At 44.4% G+C, this 19,227-nt stretch overlaps 1 protein-coding gene and 1 pseudogene across 1 annotated transcript in view; one reads left to right on the forward strand and one right to left on the reverse strand.

Annotated features, from left to right (window-relative positions):
* MALRD1 (MAM and LDL receptor class A domain containing 1) overlaps nt 1-19,227 on the forward strand; it is a 1,363,691-nt gene that overhangs the window by 1,230,910 nt on the left and 113,554 nt on the right. The window lies entirely within an intron of this gene.
* LOC134931537 (5S ribosomal RNA) lies at nt 12,842-12,960 on the reverse strand (annotated as a pseudogene).

The raw sequence follows: 19,227 nt of genomic DNA on the forward strand, positions 1-19,227 counted from the left end.
TATACCCCATTGTCTCTATCGTTGGGTCATAAATCAGATTAGTTGTTGTTAGTACAGTGTCCTCGCTCCTCAGACTCATCACCCTGGTACTACCTTTACACTTCGCTAAAACCCGAACGCATCTAAATATCAGGCCAACCAATATGACGACTCCCAGAATACACAAAAGAAATTTCCCTACATCCATAATAATACCTTGGGCCCATTCTCCTAAGCCCGAGAACCAATTTCGTGGGTTCAACCATGACACCCAACTGGTCAGCTCATTACCCACAGCAGCGAGTGTGAGATTGTGTTTCCTTCGAAACTCCCACTTTAATTGTAGAATGTCATCCATCTTTTGGTCTATGACCTCGGCTGGGTCCTCCGTGCTGTTTGTAATGTACGTGCAGCATTTTATTCCATATTGAGTTGCTAGGGTAACACAATACCCGCCTGTCACAGCTGTGAGGTAATTGAGAATCATCCTATGCTGAACCAGTTCTGTTTTGTAGGCTTGTAACTCTTTCCCAGTGTACCTGAATGTGTCGTCATACATTTCGGTGATATTGTCTAATAAATTTGCAAGAGCAGATATATATTTATAATTTATCACTCCTCTGGCAGTACGAGTGATATCTAACGCAAGTAGGAATTGAATCCCGGTGGATTCATGGATCAGATCAGAGGCTGAATGCTCCGTCCTCTCTATCAGGTGCCGTTTAACGACGTGCTCGTAATGAGTATGAGTATAAGGAGCTTGGGCACTGCGGTGAATATCTTTCATTTTGTTATGGGTTACAGTCATTACTTCAGGCAGTACTTTTCCAATATAGCACAATCCCTCTGAGTTTGGGGCAAGCCACTTATACGCCTTCCTCCCGCATATGAAATATGCATCATCGGGGAGAACATATGGGACGGAGTATGACATTATCATGTTACAAATTTTCCATGTGAAATCTCCTAACCCTAATTCTCCCATCTGTTTAGTACACGTATCAGTTTGTACGATCTGTGCACAGTATCCTGGTGATACTTCTCCAACTCGCATGGTCCTACTTCCTAAGGTGTACCTATACCGGAAAAATTTCCTATGGTCGGCTATCTGGCGTATAAGTTCTGTGTCTATGGGCATTCTGTCGGGTCTGTATGAAAAGGTCATGGTTTGATTACTCCATGACACTTCCCAATTTCCCGGCTTTCGGGGATTGGAAATGTTAAAGCACACTAAGGACCTATCCACATGATATTGGTGGAGCTTCAAACTAGGAGGACTAGAGATATTAAACCTCTTGTCCACCGGCCTCCCACCACTTAGCTCAAGTACCTCTCCTACAGTTAAAGGGAATGGTACTAGTCCTGATTTGCTATGGCCTTGAGGTACTTGAGAGCATACCCAACAGTCTGTCTGATTTAACACTTTACCCACTAAGGAGTGATAGTCACTCAATGGATGCCGGTCCATGTGGACATTAAAACTGGACTGACATTTCTTGATGCACCCATCCACAACTATATTGTCACAATGCCTACAGATGCAGTTCTCTTTAGCTAACAATCCTTCACAATGTCTACAAATAACATGGCTGCTAGATCGTTTTCTGGTACTCGCCTTTGCTTGGTGATTGTGTTGCTATTGGAAATTTACGCCTCCGTCTCAGTCATCAGAAACCCCTTCCGGATCCTTTCTCGACCTCACTGGTACTCTCACCGAAACAGACTGCTCTGGTCAACATCATGGTCAACAGGAAAACACGGACTGCAGTCTCTTGGAGCGAGTCCATCTTACAGGAGGAGAAAGAGAAATTTGTAATGGGGGCACAAAAAAAATACTTTGAGGGGAAAGAAAAAATGTTATGATGCTTTTGTCCTCTAGTCTTGTTGTTCTTCTTGCTCTGCTGTCATCTCAAAGGTGCTGTCTCTCAGTCTTCCAAACGAACATTCTGGTGATACAATATTCCTTCCAAATCTGCGATCTTTCTGTAAGGAGCAAAAATCTTGCATTACCATTTGTCCAACTGATGTGTGACATACCATCTTTAAAACATAAGAACATGAGAGAGAAGAGAGAAAAAAAAAACAAACGAGAGAGAGAACAATTCATCACATTTTGCATTAACCAACAAAAAAAAAAAAACATTGTCAGATCTTCCGTTCACCATCAGGCTGTCACACCAACACATCCACTGGTGTCCTTGCGAAGTCCCCTCCCCTCCAGTATTTCCACACCCCACCCTTTTGTGCCTGGCCAGGACACACCGATGTCGGTAGGTCACACTGGGGTTAGGTAGACTTCCGCAAGGACCAAATAGCTATGTGATGTTTGAGTTCTGCCAGTGAACGTCAGAGATGGGGAAAAAAAGAAACATTTACAAATAAATTACAACGTTTACCTGGCCGTTCCTGTGTCTACAAGGAACTGACCTCCCAATATCATTAACTGTAACCTCAGGTTTACTATCAGTCCTAATGACCACCTTTCCCGACTGCATATTACAGGTGCGGCCCAAACTCCTTCCTATGTGATCCCTGATTACAATTTTGTGTGTCATGACTCTGCTCATGTCTTTGTCTAGGGGGTTTATATACCTTCTGTGGTTCTTTAAACCTACAATCTCGTGCATAATGACCTTCCTTCTGGCAATTATAACACCTTATCACCTTTGACTTAACCACAGGGATCTGAGGCCTCTTACCTCTCTGTGCTTCCCTGTGCTTGCTGATGTTTTGCTCATGCCCAACAGCGGACTTTCTTAATGCAGCCACCGAGATATTTCTCCAGTTTGGGTTGGTGGTCTGTACCCTTGTTCTCAACACTTCCTTTAAACCATTTATTAACACAAATACTGCTACTTCTCTGTGCGGTGCACTTGTTTTGATGTCCGTGATCCCAGTGTCTCTAGCCATTACTTGCAGTGCTCGATTGAAGTAATCAGAAGTACTTTCCCCTTCTCCTTGTCTTATGGAGAGGATTTTGTCCCACTTGACAATGGCTGGGAAATATACTCCTAACTGCCGGTTGATCTGCTTAATACATTCCTGATTGTGTTCCTCCGTACGAGGTACCTCTGTGTCTAATTTACAATCAGCAATAAATTTCGCAGGGTCAACACTGGAGTGCAAACCTGCCCTCAGCACTGTCCGCCAATCTTTGTTGGTGGGTTCTGTGGAGTTTCCTAGTTCTTTAACATTCTCTGTAACCACCTTCTCTCTTGTTATGTATGGTAGTGGTGGCGCGGTGGCTATCAGTTTTCTGATAGGGTTAGATCCAGCCGCTTGAGCCAATCCTCTTTGTATTTCACCTTCCTGTTGCCATAACTGTAAATAATCATAATGTTTGATCCGTCTCTTTGCAGATTTAATGAGACATATCCTTCTCCTTAGATTCTGTAACACCTCGGCACTAAAACTGCCTACCCGTGGGAACTTTTCCCCATCATGCACAGTCATTCTTTCCCATTCATTGACCTTTGTGTGTGATCCATTTCGAACTTCCCGGTCTGTATCACACGTTATCCTTGCCGACTCTATTGGCCGGTTTACTAAGTCAACCCGAACCGAGGTTGATCGCCCCCTACCTGAACAACTGGCCCCCATCTTTGCAGGTGTTGCTTTCACTACCTCTGACCTTCAAATCAGGGTTTTCAGCGAACCCTTACAAAAACCAAGATGTCCAGGGTAGGCCGGCGGCGGAAGTTTACCGAGTACTCCACTCACTCGCCCACGTCGACCAATACGCCCACACACTGCCCTAGCGCTGGCGTACTCGACCTAGGGCCCCTGCGACCTGAACCTCTATTTACTGGAACATGTGGGTGTGATCCGAAGAGCACTTAACCCTTTCCAGTAACTATTGGTTGTTGGATAGTTCCCAAGTGACCAGCGAACCTCCCTTAAAATAAAAAAAATTACACAAATCACGTTAGAATGTACAAATAGCGTTTATGACCCCTCTAGCGTACGCAAATGGTACCTGGTCAAGTTACTAACTAATGCACACAATTACGTGCGGTACAATCGTTCTGCACATAAGCAACTAATCTTATGTGCGGAGCGACCAGTGGAATCGAAAATTGTGGCTGCGAATTCCTTCAGCCAGAGCTTAATGGCCTATATGGGTACCGCACCAACCCTTCCTGGTGTTGTGCTCCTTTACTCTTTATCTATAGCGGACTTCCTAGTCTGCTGTACCTAGACCTCCTGGTCTGTTTCTGGACCTCCTGGTCTGTGCTACAGTAGACCTCCTGGTCTGCTATACTCTAATGCTCTTTTTTTTTAAATGTTTAACAAGGGATGCCTCCCAAGCCACCGTGCAGTCACTTACACGTATGTACCTCACGAGAACTCGATGATTTCCTGTGGTTCAACCCCAAAAATTAGAAACTTATATATATATATATATATATATATATATATATATACACACACTCTTTCACCTCATATACTCTTGACTTTCGTTTCTGCGCAGAAATCCCTTTCATTCAGTATCGCAGGCTAATCCCGAGGAGTTGCAACTAGAGAAGGATCTATTAGCTTAAAATTTTGGTCACTGAGATTGGTTTGCGCTATTATCGCGTTTGCCTCCTTATCGCCTAACTAAAACAATACTATCGTGTTATTTGTATTATGTGGGCATACCCAGACGCTCCGTTGCGTAATATACGCTCCGTGCGTCGGCCCTTGCGTCGCGTACGCTAGTCCCGCCCTTTGTTAGAGACACATGTACGCAAGCCAGGTATATCCACAGAAATACAATTAACACGTTTATATCAATGTAGATGATCTTTAACTGTAATCATCTACTGAACACCACACCGAACTTCCTTGTATCTTAGGCAAGCCGTGCGCGTGTTTTACAAATTATTCCTTAACGTATTAATATTACTTTTAACTACCAATAGCAACAAATCTTTCTCAGCACGTTATCAATTGTGAAATGGCAAACAGGAAAGTGAGGTGTGAAAATACACAAATGAAAAGAAATACAGGTGTGTGCGTGCGTGCGTGTGTACGCAAAACAGAAATAAACAGTTTTAAAAGACAATAGCGTATTGTTCTTACCTCCGGTTCCGGATTCCACCAGCACTCCTTCAACGTAGCGAAACAGACGCTTATCTAGCCAGCACTACTGTATCCCGATACGAAGGGACACTGCCTTCCCGCCCTTGCTGACAGATAAAGTCTGTGTTCGCTAGTGCGGATATGTGGAGGACGGACGAGCCGCCAATTGATAAAGCTAATTATTTATCTTATAATATTCACTATAAATGGGTAAGAGACTCAGTACGCAATTGGCGTGTGGGGTACCGTAAGGGTACGCACTTAGCGTAGCATACGCTCGGCCGTGATCGAGACGCACATGCGACACGCTCGCTTACAGCTTAATGCGTGGTGTCGAGCACGCTATAGGCGGCCGACTACCGTAATGCTACGCTACCAGCGTAGCGGACGCTCGAGTCCACGAGGAGAACACGAGCGGCTCAGACGCTCACGGGATGACAATCAGTACACCTTGAATGTAACACACAGAAAGGATACTCTTATACTGTAAACCTTGTACTGAAATACTGTAGCGATGTAACGCTGCTTCACCTTGTTAATGCTAAAGCTGCTTGAGCGTTTGAGACGCTCCTATTACCCTCTGCAATATAATAAACACACGATACCTTGCTAAGGTTCCAACACCTTTACTAACAAGCTTTTAGTTATATCGAAAAGGGGAAACAGTTTACAAGTCATACACTACAAGCTAACATATCATTCTAACAGAATATCTAGACAGAAATATACAATAGCGTCACAATCCTATACTATAACAGAGAGAGAGAGAGTATGGCCAATACAAACAGAGAACAAGTTGGTTACAGAGAATTACTTACACACACTGGGAGCGATCGCTGCGCAGCTCTGGTACCAGCTCCGAGTTAGTCAAGATGAAAACCGTTTGTGGAGAGTGAGTGAGCTGCCCAGGCTGGCTGATCTTATATACACTGCGTACAGTACACTACAAAGGGACCTATAATCTCATTGTTCATTGGACACAGGAATGTCTCCTCGCATCATAACAAAAGGTCATAGGTTAGTTTGAACAGGTGGGCTGTGACTATATCAAACTGCTCAGGTGGGAGGGAATCTGAGGATTCCCGCCGCATGGGTAATGAATCGCAAATATAGTAAATGTCCAGAAAATACTAATGGCCATAACTATACGCAGGAGCGATTAATCTTTACCTAACCAGCACCGGATTGTTTCTAATAAAATGTTCTTTAGTTAGGTACCAGACACAGCTGCTCAAACCCTGTCTGACCCTTCGTACCATGCAAAGAGGAATTCCTCTGTCCAGCGACCCTTTACATTAAACAAACTTACAGTCATTATTAAGGGGAACATTATCTATAAAACATACTATTTGGTTTTATTATTTAACGATTGAGTCGCCCGCTAGACGCACACAAACTCTACCGTAAATGCACATACCACGCGCTCGAGCGCATGGCCGAGGAGGCGCCATCACGCAGCTGCGAGTATCCGTACGCACGGGAGAGAATGTGCACGTGCAGCAGGCACGCGCATGAGGTGAATATATGGCAACGTGTAGCATGATATTTTTCCGACTTTGACACTGCGCATGCTCAATGTTCGCACTGCGACTGCGCCAAGTAAATTTGCTAAGAAGTTTGGTATTTTACTCATGGCATTACGATGTTTTTTCTTCATTCTGCTGATCGTAGTGTGATTGACAGGAAGTGGGTGTTTCTGGGCAGAAACTGGCCGTTTTATGGGAGTGTGTGAACAAACGCTGCTGTTTCTGGGAAAAACGCGGGAGTGGCTGAAGAAACGGGGGAGTGTCTGGGCGAACGCTGGGTGTGTTTGTGACGTCAAACCAGGAACGACAAGCACTGAACTGATCGCACTGGAAGAGTAAGTCTCGAGCTACTCAGAAACTGCACATAAAAATCTTTTTGCAATATTGCGAATACTTCGTTTGCAATTTTGCTAAGCTAAGATTCACTCCCAGTAGGCGGCGGCTTAGCGTGTGCAATGCTGCTAAAAGCAAATTGCGAGCGAACAACTCGGAATGAGGGCCATGGAGTAGTTCCTGCACACGTTACAGCCAAGATTATATCAGTTTTTAAATGTTTACAGAGCTTTGCACATTAAACAGAAATAATATTGATGTAAAATAAGTGAATTAAATGATAGTAGTTATCACTACTATAGACAACATACTGTAGGTCACAGGTGAACAAGGATGCAAAAATTGTGTCACATTAAAGTATAGGGTGAGTCTGAAGACCGCCAGCTCTGAACTGATGCAAATCTGTTTTGCACAATTGAATAAAAATGGCTGTGTTGTTTCCTATATATAGGGATTCATTTATAGGGGAACATATGAAAATTGAAAATTGTTTTGCGTAACATGCTGTACCCATTTCCGTACTGTGTATACTATATGCAGTGACAGCAGGGAGAATGACCTTGCATGAATGGGCGTGGCCTCACAGGAAGGCCACGTTTACTTAAATCCAGAGTTCATGGCTTCGCAGGGAGGATTTGCAGTAATCCCCCTGTTTACATCACTCTGTGGGCTTGTCATTCCCGTAAATGCTGAGCTGCCCCCAGAGACTGTGTCTGCACTGCCGCTCCTCCTCAGTGATAGGAGGCGGGCACTGCAGGATAATGTCACACTTCAGCACCCAGTTCCCAGTCGCTGCGGAGGAGCTGGTATTTTGGTGTAATCCCCCCTCCCCTGCATCCCCCTTGTGACACCTCTGACTATATGCACCAAATATTTTACAGCATAATGAAAATGCAACTTTTACATTTATTAATAACATACTAGAACCCATCTCTCTTGTGTGTATGTGACACTTCATTACATAACGTGTACAAATACAGTATGTGCCCCCCTAAGGCCTGCTGGTGAATCACGTTGCTATTTGGGGTATTGGATTGGCAGATGTATGAAGCTTGGAGAAGGGATAAAGTAGTGATAAGCGCAAGGTGATAACGCACCAGCCAATCATTATGGATTTGAAAAATGACAGGAGCTGATTGGCTGGTGCGTTATCACCTTGCACTTATCACCCCTTTATCACTTCTTCACCCTTCTCCAGGCTTAATACATCTGCCCCATGGTCCTATACACAATGGTGGAACCATTATTCATAGATTTGCAGTGTATCCACTATCAGACATAATTATGTGCAAATAGTTCCTGTGTGTGTTCAGTATGTAAATAAGTGCACCCCCTCATTCAGGATTTGGGAAACACGTCACTTCAACCAGCCTACTTCAAAAGAACCATTTATATTAAGTTTGGAGCCTAATTTAACAATTTAGGGCCTCATTTAGAGTAAGGAGTATATCCAGCTAGACATTATAATTATGTACCTTGGGGAAACCCTGTTCTCTCTACAGAGGGACCAACTTTAAAATATATAGGCAGATTTAGAGAAGAGATGTGGGTGCATCATAGCTGAATTCTTATAGCAGTGTTAAAATAAAGCTACCCAATGCATGGAAAACCAATGGAAAAGAAAACGTGGTATCCAGGTCTGCAATGTGCAGCCTTTAACTGGATTTAGTCCTAACTCTAAATAAGAGATGACATATTTTCATCTAAATTGAATATTTACCTAAGGAAAGTAATTTTAAAGATACAATAACATTAATAAACATTAAACACTTGGGTTCATGTCATGCAGCACTTTTCAAAGCCTACACGTCTTTAACGGTTTCAGCTGCTGCATAAAGGGTCAATAATATTAAATACAAAGCACGCCTGGTTTTAGTATCTAACATTATTGCCCTTAAAATCCAGGAGTCGAAACTGCAGAAGATGTATCAGCTTTGAAGAGGACTGCATGGTCAACTTCCCTAGTGTTCTTTTTAAATAAAGTTTGTATTAATGATTTATACATTTCTAAGTGTTGTTTGCTACTATGGCAACCACAGTTACACGACACATTATATAATGAGATGTTTTTGGAATTCTCTTGTTTTCTTCATGCTCGTTTACATCACAATCCTCCTGCCCTCTTCCTCTGCCATGTAGCTGGAAGAAGGGCTCTGACCCAAGATCATTTTATCAGTTTATCCTTCCCTCGAGAGTTCAGTGTAGAAACACAAATATGTTCAGCTGAGAGATCACAGTCAGTCTCCTCCACAGATACATTTTTCAAAGGGAATACTAACATATAATATAGTAGGACAACCTAGAACAGTAAGGGATCCATTTATTAAGCCTTAGATGGAGATAAAGTGGAAAGAGATAAAGTACCAGCTCCTAACTGCCATGTTACAGTGTTTGAAAAATGACAGGAGCTGGTTGGTTGGGACTTTGTCTCCATATACTTTACCTCCATCCAAGGCTTAGCAAATAGACCCCAATAGTAACTCTTGGTAAAAAGAAAGATGTAAAACGTTCTGCTTGGAGAAAATCTATAATATACTGTAATAGTTCAAGGTTCACAGTATTATAATGAAAATAACACATTTGTGGAGATGACTATCTGGGTTTTTGAACCTCCGCAATTGTATATTTTGGAAGCTAATTTTAGCTCTACAGTACAGTCATTAATCACTCAGAAATGGCCTGTCTAAGACGCTATGTGCGATTTCATGGACATGATTCTTTTGGTCCCATGTGGGATTGTTACCGGTTATGGAAGTGAACATATTAACTCTCTAAATAATAAAATTCAAATAGATTACTTAGGAGACATGATTGTGCTCACTGCAAAATAATTCATAGTATTTCCACTGTCAGGACTGCAATAGAGCGATATTGCTGTGTGCGTGAAGACTGTATTATGTACATGGCAGTTTTCATTGATTTATTAAATTAATCAGTGCGCGTTTTGACAGTTATGTGAAATACAAAGCACTGGCCTGTTGTCTACTGGCTATAGACATGGCTGCTGCATAATCTGAGTGTTCCGTCAGCTATTTATAATGTGCTAAAGTCTAGTTACGTTATTTACTGTCTGAAATTAGAAATCAGAGGTTTTGTCACTTTTAGTCTTGGTTTTATACAGTACAGCCATAAATACTGCTCTGAAGTCAACCAAGGAAATTACCAAGTATGCAGTAGACTAGGTAAAATGTATAGTATTTGGTAGAAATATTGGGGCAGATGTATTAAGGCTGGAGAAGTGATAAAGCAGTGATAAGTGCAAGGTGATACCGCACCAGCCAATCAGCTCTTAACTGTCAATTTACATATTGGAGCTGATTGGCAGGTGCATTATAACCTTCCACTTATCACTGCTTTATCACAAGCGCAACGGAATATGCTGCGCTATATAAGAAACCGTTAATAATAATAATAATCACTTCTCCAGGTTTAATACATCTACACCAAAGTGCACTAAGGGGTATATTTACCAAGCGGCAGGTTTTCTAAGCCCCCACTTTTAGGCAACTAATATTGAATGCAATTCTTAAATTATATCTGTGCTGTGTATTTGCTGTTTTACAACTTTATTCACCTATTTGTGCCCCAAAATGCCCATTTTTGCTACTGGCATCTCCTAATTGAAAAAGGCGGCTGGATTAAAGTGTTACTAGAAATGGGCCTGTTTTGCGGCCCTTCTGTGGACGTGTAAGCAGCGACTGTGCGAAAACATGCAAATGCCGCAGGCAGTGGGATTAGTATTGAGACGCCCACCAACGTTAACATCGGGGATTGCGGCCAACACTAAATCAAGCTCTCTATTAATGCCTCTTCAGTTGTGTTCGAGTCAAAAAGGAGATTGTGCTTTCTACAATGAGATATTTCATAGACATTCAAGAGGTGAAGCTGCAGTTCCTCCTCCCAATGGGCTTTGTAACTGGCGCTCAGGTGTCTGTAATCTTACACTTTTAGTGGAACAGATTTGTTGGCGTCCCAGTGCATGTGATGTAGTAAGTCCATTTATATGGGAACAAACTCCTGTGTAAAAAAGTATTTAACCACAGAAAAGTGCACATTTATTTCCATCGCCCGCTTATTCTTATCATTTAATTGTACTCAATGCAGGAAGAAGCAGTGATCTAGGAGCAAAAACCTGTTCCACAATGTACATTTCCAGTATGGTCTGCAAGTAGGCAGTGGCACAGAGAGGGGGGGGGGGGGGGTTCGGTACTAATTCCTTATGCCCGGGCTTGTTGGAACGGTCCTGCTCTCCCCCACCCACTCTTAAAGTGCCTGTCAGCCAGCCGCAGCCTCTTTCCCTAGCCCAGCACACGCTGCTGTGTGGTGGATCCAGGGAGCCTGCTGCCATGGAGTGCAGCAGTCTCCTCCACCTGCAGGCATGCCCTGCATGAGAGCCCGTTGAGGTCGCAGAGGCTGTGCAATAATATGGAGACGTCTTGTATAAATAGGCACCTACTGCCAGCTTCTGTGATCCTCTGCAGTGTCTGAGGATGCAGCACCGGATCATCTGTGCGATCATTGGTCATCTTAGTGACTCTCAGGTTACTCAGGATGACGGGTAAATTCATGCTGCCTGCACTCCCAGAAAACAGGGCCAACACTCCCCACAATTCTGAAAAGTTTGCGGTCGATGCCAATTGTGTCAGTCATGCTGTAGCTTAGGGGACACTGCAATATGTCAGGGTCAAATGCAGTATATTTGTAGGGTATTCCGTGCGTACATATATATATATATATATATATTACTGGTAAATTGGAATGAAGGATAAAGCGACCAATGGTGTAAAACAATAAGGTACTATGCCCAATTGGTAAAAAATAAATATACTATTTATTAAACAATTATGCACAGTTAAAAAATGGGACAATAAATACAAACACAAATGATCTAAAGTACTTAAAATCGAAATTGAAATGCTATTAAAAGATAATTCCTTATATGGGTATGTGGTCAGTATAGGTCTACCAACGCGTTTCGTCACTTAGACTTCATCATGGGGTTAGAGTGGTATGGGACTGAAAGGCCTTTTATAGTGGTATTAATCAGGGATCAGATTGTGACATCACTTCCTGTCTATGAGGTCATAAATTAGTATGGATCTTGAGAGGACTTAAAAAGACATATGAACTCAATCTAAGAATCTGGCACAGGGTGTTTACACTAGCCCAGCTAAAAAACGAGTTTAAAATAGGTGAAAATGTCCTTAGAATTCTTAATACAGTGATCAGAGCGGGACTTCCGCCCCACTTCCAGTACGCAATGTATAGTTATTTTCGGCTTCCGCCCCACTTCCGGTCTTCCTTTGCGCACGTGTCAGATTGTGGAATTGTGCCCCACTTCTGGTACGCGATGTATAGTCCTTCGTGGCTTCCGCCCTACTTCCGGAACTCCTCTGCGCATGTGCCTGCTTGTAGTGTTGCTGGAGCCCAAACGGAATCTGTGTCCATAGGAGTGCATCGGCGGCCATTTTCCTAATGATGTCCATATCAGAGATAGTGCGGTGGCCATTTTTATGAGGACCTTGATGAAAGACAGGCTTCCTTTGTTACAGCAGGATTTGTCATGTAAACAATAAAAAGAGACATACATGAGATACTTTTAAGCATCTAATATTTAGGTTTGCAGTTTATATACATTAGAGTGAGAGCAATTATATTGGATAATAGGAACAATGATATTAGATAATATTTAATGCCTGTGCCTATTGTGAAGGTGACTATTAGGTAACAGTACTTATTAAAGTGCAAGTGCATTATAGAGTGTCTGGACAGATGATTAATTAATTAATTATTAATGGAGAGGGGAAATAAAGTGCTCGTGCAAGGATATGTTATAAATAAAATTAGTATAAACTCATTTATAGATAATGCTGTGATAAAAACAAAGTGCATCGTTTAAACAGATCTGATACTTTTTTCAGGCATTTATTCTGTGTACCAAATTACAGTACCTGATCTTCCCAGGTGGTCCCCCTCTCTGGTACTGATCAGGCCCAACACTGCTTGGCTTCCAAAATCGGACGAGGTTGGGCATTTCCAGTGTGGTTTGACTGTAGTAGTATTATGCCCTTCCTTGTGTCGTATCGTGACCCTTTATTATAATTATTATTAAAAGATTAAAAAAATATTATTAATAAGACCATGATTATTTTAATAGTGATATTAAAACTCGAGTGGGTGAAATATGTGATAAAAAAGGGGAGGTTGGGGGGGGGATGGAGGAGGTAAAGGGGGTGGGGAGGTGGAAAGGGAGGGTGGGGGTTTGGAAAGGGAAATGTAGCCAGCTGTAGCAATCTTATCGGTATTTAGAGAAAAGGAGCAATTTCGTAACTTTCGTTAAATCCCATTGGATGAAGCGTCTGAAGTTGAAATATCCAAAACATTTCTCGACGTGACAGTTTGTTCGCTAAGTCTCCTCCTCTCTCTCCCAGTTTCACCAGCTCAATGGCTTTGAATGTTAGTGCCTCTGGATTGGAGTTATGTACTTCGTTGAAATGTTTGGAAACAGCATGATTTTCTACTTTGTTTTTGATATTCCTGATGTGTTCTTGTATCCTTAATTTTAATGGTCTCTTTGTCTTTCCAATATATTGTTTACCACAGTCACATTCCAATAGGTAGATGACTGATTGAGTGTTGCAATTCATGTAATCTTTGATCTTATACTCCTTCTTTTTTTCTCCATCTGTAAAAGTTTTTCTGCTTGGATGTAGAAATCTGCAAATATTACACCGTCCACACTTATAGGAACCTACGCACTTGGGCCAGTGGCGGTCTTCTCTGGATTCGGTGGTCAGCATGCTTGGGGCTAGAATATCTTTTAAATTGCGTGATTTTTTGAAAATGATTTCGGGGCGAGGGGGCAGTATCTATTTTAGAATAGGGTCCATCAAGAGTATTCCCCAGTGGTTCCTGAGCGATTCTCTAATGGACTTTTCATGTCGGCTATATGTGGTGATGAACGCTGTAGAGTCCCTTGCCTTTTCTTTACTTTTGTATTCCAGCAGTTTTGATCTTTGAATATGTCAGGGTCAACTGCAGTATATTTGTAGGGTATTCCGTGCGTACATATATATATATATATATATATATATATATATGTACAGTAGCTGCATGTAGTTCTTGTTCATCAGTAAGACTGGAGAGCAGAAGATTACTGAGCATTATGCAGCATTATTTATACCAGATGCTGGCAGAGTTCGCTTTGGAGGACAGAGTAATTCTTCTGTGCTAATCAGAGATATATATTAGAAACACATAGAACAATACCAATCTAGGATAACTGACAATGCAATAACATGCAATAAATACATTTTAATTGCATTTTTAATTAACCTTGATTGGTATTGTCCTATGTGTTTCTAATAAGTGTGCCCCCCAAAATAGTCCTTTTTCCTTTCTCTCCATTGCTACTACATTCGCTACGCCTCTAGGGAACACCACTGTCAGTCCTATAACAACTAATCCAAATACATCTTTAACTGACCAAGGCTGAAGGATATATTTGGATTCATTTATAATCACCACAGAAATAATTTCTGACCGTTACTGGAGAGACCTATATTTTCCTTTGCCTCCATTAGGACCTACATATCAGGAGCAGTCCTAGGCACGGGCAAGCAGTGCGGGCGCCCGGGGCGCTGCGTCCTGTGGGCACGGCCGCAGTCCTCCCACAGGCGCCTGCCACCCACCTGCATCCTGCTCCCACTTACCAGTTACAGCAGGCGCCGTGGGCTGTGTGGGTGCCCGCTGCAGTTGGCTCCATCGTCAGACACTACAGGTCATAATTGACCTCTAGTGTCTCTGCGACGCTGGTATGGAAGAGACGCCATGACATCTCTCCCATAGAGAGGAGTGGGCGGAGCAGCAGCGGCAGCAGAAATGGAGCAGCAGCGGTTGGGAAGCAGGTGCGGGGCTGGTGAGTATTGTTTTTAGTTTGTTTTTTTAGTGTTTGATAGCGGCGCTACCAGGGGGCAGAACTACAGGGGGCACAGCTACTCCAGGCACAGCTACAGGGGGCACAACTACAGTGGGTACAACTACAGGGGGCAAAGCTACAGTGTGGACAACTACTGGGGGCACAACTGCTGAGGTCACAGCTACATGGAGCACAACTGCTGGGGGAAAACCACGGGGGGCACAAACCAGGGGGCACAACTACTCCTTGCACAACTACTGGGGGCAAATCTACAGGGGCAAAGCTACAGGGTGCACAACTACTGGGGGCATAACTACTGGGGGCATAACTGTGGCTGCGCCCCTTCCCTATGAAGCCACACCCCTATTTCTTTGCGTGTGCCTTTGGCACGCACTGTTTTACCTGGGGGTGAGGCGCCGAAGGAAACTTTCGCCCTGGGCGCCACATGGTCTAGAACCGGCCCTGCTACATGTAGATGTCAAGCTCTATAAAGTATGTGATGCTACACCTCTGTCATTTTACATTTTATATTTAGAAATGAGTAATGAATAGTGTGAGGCTTAAGGTATTTGTAGGTCCTGCAGAATTGGTGCCCTGGAGTTGCAGGTCTTCTGGCAGGTGAGATGGTTGATGGTGGTGAAGGACTTGGAGCTTTGGAGAGGGCGGTGAATGTTGGTGTTCCTCAACATCTATGTGAGTAAGACAATCAAAGAAATATTACTGAAGTTCTTTATGACAGGCGGAACATTTACTACAAAATAAAAGACATGCAGATAAGTAAAGCCCAGCCTTGGGTCCCTCACCGGTCTCTGTAGCATGCCTGTGGTGCTCGTGGGGCTTAGTCTTCAGAAGCCGTGACAGCGGTTTCTGTACAGTTGATTTCTAGATCTTGGTAAAATAATGTGACTAGTACCTGCCAGCTAATAGGCTCAAAGAACAGGGTGTTCTATACATAGTACATTGCTATTAATGGTAATATACAGCTATACAAAGGAATCTATAGATATACCAGTAATACTAGTAAAATACATTTCTCTGACGTCCTAGTGGATGCTGGGTACTCCGTAAGGACCATGGGGAATAGACGGGCTCCGCAGGAGACTGGGCACTCTTTAAAGAAAGATTAGGTACTATATCTGGTGTGCACTGGCTCCTCCCTCTATGCCCCTCCTCCAGACCTCAGTTAGAATCTGTGCCCGGCTCGAGCTGGTTGCACACTAGGGGCTCTCCTGAGCTTCTAGTAAAGAAAGTATTTGTTAGGTTTTTTATTTTCAGTGAGATCTGCTGGCAACAGACTCACTGCTACGAGGGACTTAGGGGAGAGAAGCGAACCTACCTGCTTGCAGCTAGCTTGGGCTTCTAGGCTACTGGACACCATTAGCTCCAGAGGGATCGAACACAGGCCCAGCCTCGGTCGTCCGGTCCCGGAGCCGCGCCGCCGTCCCCCTTGCAGAGCCAGAAGCAAGAAGAACATCCTGGAAATCGGCGGCTGAAGACTCCGGTCTTCATTAAGGTAGCGCACAGCACTGCAGCTGTGCGCCATTGCTCCCTATGCACACCACATACTCCGGTCACTGATGGGTGCAGGGCGCTGGGGGGGGGGCGCCCTGGGCTGCAATTAGAGTACCTTACATTGGCGAACAGCACATAATATAGTCTAATAAACTATATATGTGCAAAAATCCCCCACCATAATATAAATATAAGAGCGGGAGAAGTCCGCCGAGAAGGGGGCGGGGCTATCTCCCTCAGCACACTGGCGCCTTTTCCTCTTCACAGCTCCGCTGGAAGACAGCTCCCCAGGCTCTCCCCTGCAGTTTCCAGGCTCAAAGGGTAAAAAAGAGAGGGGGGGCACTAAATTTAGGCGCAAACTGTATATGTAAAGCAGCTATAGGGAAAAATCACTTTGTGTTAGTGTAAATCCCTGATTATATAGCGCTGTGGTGTGTGCTGGCATACTCTCTCTCTGTCTCCCCAAAGGACTTTGTGGGGTCCTGTCCTCAGTCAGAGCATTCCCTGTGTGTGTGCGGTGTGTCGGTACGGCTGTGTCTACATGTTTGATGAGGAGGCTTATGTGGAGGCGGAGCAGGTGCCGATAAATGTGATGTCACCCCCTGCGGGGTTGACACCAGAGTGGATGGATATGTGGAAGGTTTTACACGACAGTGTCAACTCCTTGCATAAAAGGTTCGATGACATAACAGCTGTGGGACAGCCGGCTTCTCAGCCAGTGCCTGCCCAGGCGTCTCAAAGGCCATCAGGGGCTCAAAAACGCCCGCTACCTCAGATGGCAGACACAGATGTCGACACAGAGTCTGACTCCTGTGTCGACGAGGACGAGACAAATGTACATTCCACTAGAGCCATCCGTTGCATGATTACGGCAATGAAAAATGTGTTGCACATTTCTGACATTAACCCAGGTACCACTAAAAAGGGTATTATGTTTGGGGAGAAAAAGCAACCAGTGGTTTTTCCCCCATCAGATGAGTTGAATGAAGTGTGTGAAGAAGCGTGGGCTTCCCCCGATAAGAAACTAGTGATTTCTAAAAAGTTACTGATGGCGTACCCTTTCCCGCCAGAGGACAGGTTACGTTGGGAGACATCCCCGAGGGTGGATAAGGCGCTCACACGCTTGTCAAAAAAGGTGGCACTGCCGTCTCAGGATACGGCCGCCTTAAAGGAGCCTGCGGATAGAAAGCAGGAGGCTATCCTGAAGTCTGTATATACACACTCAGGTACTATACTGAGACCTACTATTGCTTCAGCATGGATGTGCAGTGCTGCAGCAGCGTGGTCTGATTCCCTGTCTGATAACATTGATTCCCTTGACAGGGACACTATATTGCTAACCATAGAGCATATTAAAGACGTAGTCTTATATATGAGAGATGCACAGAGGGATATTTGCCGGCTGGCATCTAGAATTAATGCAATGTCCATTTCTGCCAGGAGAGTATTATGGACTCGGCAGTGGACAGGTGATGCGGATTCTAAAAGGCACATGGAGGTTTTGCCTTACAAGGGTAAGGAATTGTTTGGGGATGGTCTCTCGGACCTCGTTTCCACAGCGACAGCTGGGAAGTCGACATTTTTACCTCAGGTTCCCTCACAGCCTAAGAAAGCACCATATTATCAGGTACAGTCCTTTCGGCCCCAGAAAAGCAAGCGGGTCAAAGGCGCTTCCTTTCTGCTCAGAGACAAGGGAAGAGGGAAAAAGCTGCACCAGACAGCCAGTTCCCAGGATCAAAAATCTTCCCCCGCTTCCTCTGAGTGCACCGCATGACGCTGAGGCTCCACAGGGGGAGCCAGGTGCGGTGGGGGCGCGTCTCGGGAACTTCAGCGACCAGTGGGCTCGCTCACAGGTGGATCCCTGGGTTCTGCAAGTAGTATCACAGGGATACAAGCTGGAGTTCGAGGCGACTCCCCCTCGCCGTTACCTCAAATCAGCCTTGCCTGCTGCCCTCGGAGAAAGGGGAGGTAGTACTGGCGGAAATTCACAAGCTGTACTTCCAGCAGGTGATAATCAAGGTACCCCTCCTTCAACAAGGCCGGGGTTACTATTCCAAAATGTTTGTGGTACCGAAACCAGACGGTTCGGTGAGACCCATTCTAAAATTGAAATACTTGAACACTTATATACGTAGGTTCAAGTTCAAAATGGAATCGCTCAGGGCGGTTATTGCAAGCCTGGACGAAGGGGATTACATGGTATCACTGGACATCAAGGATGCTTACCTGCATGTCCCCATTTACCCTCCTCACCAGGAGTACCTCAAAATTGTGGTACAGGACTGTCATTACCAATTCCAGACGTTGCCGTTGGTCTGTCCCCGGCACCGAGGGTTTTTACCAAGGTAATGGCCGAAATGATGATACTTCTTCGAAAAAAGGGAGTTATAATTATCCCGTACTTGGACGATCTCCTTATAAAGGCGAGGTCCAGGGAGCAGTTGTTGGTCGGAGTAGCACTATCTCGGGAAGTGCTACAACAGCACGGCTGGATTCTGAATATTCCAAAGTCGCAGCTGGTTCCTACGACGCGTCTACTGTTCCTGGGTATGGTTCTGGACACAGAACAGGAAAAAGTGTTTCTCCCGGAGGAGAAGGCCAAGGAGTTGTCATCTCTAGTCAGAGACCTCCTAAAACAAATACAGGTGTCGGTGCATCAATGCACGCGAGTCCTGGGAAAGATGGTAGCTTCTTACGAAGAAATTCCATTCGGCAGGTTCCATGCAAGGATCTTCCAGTGGGATCTGTTGGACAAGTGGTCCGGGTCGCATCTTCAGATGCATCGGCTGATAACCCTGTCTCCAAGGGCCAGGGTGTCGCTGTTGTGGTGACTGCAGAGTGCTCATCTGCTAGAGGGCTGCAGATTCGGCATACAGGACTGGGTCCTGGTGACCA

This window comes from Pseudophryne corroboree, chromosome 5, assembly GCF_028390025.1.
Source record: "Pseudophryne corroboree isolate aPseCor3 chromosome 5, aPseCor3.hap2, whole genome shotgun sequence".
NCBI classification, from domain to species: Eukaryota; Metazoa; Chordata; class Amphibia; order Anura; family Myobatrachidae; genus Pseudophryne; species Pseudophryne corroboree.